The sequence below is a fragment of the Puntigrus tetrazona genome, unplaced genomic scaffold (assembly GCF_018831695.1).
Source record: "Puntigrus tetrazona isolate hp1 unplaced genomic scaffold, ASM1883169v1 S000000003, whole genome shotgun sequence".
NCBI lineage: Eukaryota > Metazoa > Chordata > Actinopteri > Cypriniformes > Cyprinidae > Puntigrus > Puntigrus tetrazona.
In genome coordinates this window covers 2,081,047-2,083,546 of record NW_025047683.1, presented here as the reverse complement: position 1 = coordinate 2,083,546, position 2,500 = coordinate 2,081,047, and the positions used below count along the sequence as shown (strand labels likewise).

The window sequence follows — 2,500 nt, the reverse complement described above, 5'->3', positions numbered from 1 at the left end:
GCGGTTTCACGCCCTGTTGAACTCTCTCTTCAAAGTTCTTTTCAACTTTCCCTCCACGGTACTTATCGACTATCGGTCTCGTGCGGTGTTGTATAGATGGAGTTTACCACCCGCTTTGGGCTGCATTCCCAAGCAACCCGACTCCGAGAAGAACCGCGCGGCGGGGGAGGGCCTGCTACCGGCCTCACACCGTCCACGGGCTAAGCCTCCATCAGAAGGACTTGGGCCCCGACCCGCGCCGAGAGAAACGGTCTTCTGTCGCCACATGTCCCTCGCCGCCGTGGCCGGGCGGGATTCGGCGCTAGGCTCTTCCCTCTTCGCTCGCCGCTACTGAGAATCCTTGTTAGTTTCTTTTCCTCCGCTTAGTAATATGCTTAAATTCAGCGGGTCGTCTCGTCTGATCTGAGGTCGTTGTCGGATATGGGTTAGGAGCGCGGCGCGCGCGCTGCTGCTGCTGCGGGCTGGCCTGAACAGGTCTCGTTCGCGCGCGGGCAGAGGCGCCCGAGCGAGAGGCGGGCGCGAACCTCCGTTACGCCGCGGGGCGTCCGAGGCGGAGGGGCGGGGTCACGTCGGCGAGCGGCGGAGGTGGCGAACACCCACGGAAGCCGCCGAGAGGAGGGCGCCGCTCGGTCCCAGGCGCCTGGGGCGCCGACCTCCCCCTCGTGGGAGGAAGCGGGGCGCTCGACTCCGCCGAGAGGCGTGCCCGTGGCGGTCTGCACTTGGGAGGGCGGGGGCGGGAAGCCCCCTGCGGCGCTCCAGCCGCGGGACCGGAGGTCGATCGATGGGAAGCGACCCTCAGACAGGCGTGGCCCGGGGCGGACCGGGGGCGCAAAGTGCGTTCGAAGTGTCGATGATCGATGTGTCCTGCAATTCACATTAGTTCTGCGCGGCTGGCTGCGTTCTTCATCGGCCTTACGAGCGGTGATCCACCGCTAAAAGTCGTACTGCGTTTGAGTTTAGCGCCGGGGCGAGGCCGAACTGCACAGGCTTGTGTGGGTTCAAAAATACAAAAAGTCGTTCCCCGGACGGGCGCCCCAGCGAGAGAGGACTTGAACCCACGGTCGAAGGCCTGCTGGGTACCGCGGGGGTTGGCAAAGCAAAGTCTTTCAGAGGCTCGCGGCCTCGGCCCCACCCGTGCCAAGGGGTGGGGCGCTCATGATGAGTTGCTCAAGCCTCCGCGGGAGGTGCGTCAAGCCTCCCAGGGGAACGGCGTTCCCTTCTCGCGGATCCCTCTCTCCGCTCCGTCTTAGGTTTTTGTGCGGTTCTTTTGCCGTCTTGGATGTTTGAGCGGCAGACCTCTCGGGCCACGGCCGCTGGAACATAGAGTAAAATAGGATAGGTTTTTACGGACCGGACGGGCGCCCCTCCTTCGCGGGAGGAGACTTTGAACCCACGGTCCCGGAGGCCGTGCGGGTACCCGCCAGGGCCCCGGCTCGGCCCCCCGCCGCTGGAAAGCAGGGGGGCCCGCCGAGTGCAGCGACAGTCAAGTTCTCTCGGATCTCTCTCTCTCTCTCCGCCTTAGGTTTTTGTGCGGTTCTTTTGCCGTTTTGGGTTTTTGCGCGGCAGACCTCTCGGGCCACGGCCGCTGGATCATAGAGTAAAATAGGATAGAGGTTTTTTTACCCGGACAGGCGCTCCTCCTTCGCGGGAGAGACTTTGAACCACGGTCCCGGAGGCCGTGCGGGTACCCGCCAGGGCCCGGCTCAGCCCCCGCCGCGCTGGAAAGCAGGGGCCCGCCCGAGTCTGGCGACAGTCAAGTTCTCTCGGATCTCTCTCTCTCTCTCTCTCTCCGCCTTAGGTTTTTGTGCGGTTCTTTTTGCCGTTTTGGGTTTTTGGCGGCAGACCTCTCGGGCCCACGGCCGCTGGATCATAAGTAAAATAGGATAGAGGTTTTTTTACCCCGGACGGGCGCCCCTCCTTCGCGGGAGGAGACTTTGAACCCACGGTCCCGGAGGCCGTGCGGGTACCCGCCAGGGCCCGGCTCGGCCCCCGCCGCTGGAAAGCAGGGGGCCCGCCCGAGTGCAGCGACAGTCATGGGCGCTCGCGGTAGGTTGCTCAAGCCTCCCGCGGGAGGTGCGTCAAGCCTCCCAGAGGCGGCGTTCCCTTCTCGCGGATCTCTCTCTCTCCGCCGTCTTAGGTTTTGTGCGGTTCTTTTTGCCGTCTTGGGTTTTGGCGGCAGACCTCTCGGACCCACGGCCGCTGGATCATAGAGTAAAATAGGATAGAGTTTTTACGGATGGCGCCCCCTCCTTCGCGGGAGGAGACTTTGAACCCACGGTCCCGGAGGCCGTGCGGGTACCCGCCAGGGCCCGGCTCAGCCCCGCGCTGGAAGCGGGGGCGCCAGTCTGCAGCGACAGTCAAGTTCCCTTTTTTTCTTATCGCGCTCTGCGCTTGCGCTTCGCTTCGGTGCTCCGGAGAGAGGCCGCGCGGGCCGCCCGGCCTCTGCGCGCACCCGGGCTTGAGCGGGGGGAGGTGGGCTAGGCCTCCCCGCCGGGGCGAT

At 64.6% G+C, this 2,500-nt stretch overlaps 1 non-coding gene and 1 pseudogene across 1 annotated transcript in view; both read right to left on the bottom strand.

Moving 5' to 3' along the window:
* Nucleotides 1-411, bottom strand: part of LOC122332080 — a 4,013-nt gene extending 3,602 nt beyond the window's left edge. The window contains exon 1 of the ribosomal RNA XR_006248429.1: nucleotides 1-411. This exon is cut by the window's left edge and continues 3,602 nt beyond it. This is a non-coding gene — a ribosomal RNA (28S ribosomal RNA).
* A 378-nt stretch (nucleotides 412-789) lies between these two features.
* On the bottom strand, nucleotides 790-941 carry LOC122331899 (annotated as a pseudogene).
* Nucleotides 942-2,500: the final 1,559 nt, after the last annotated feature.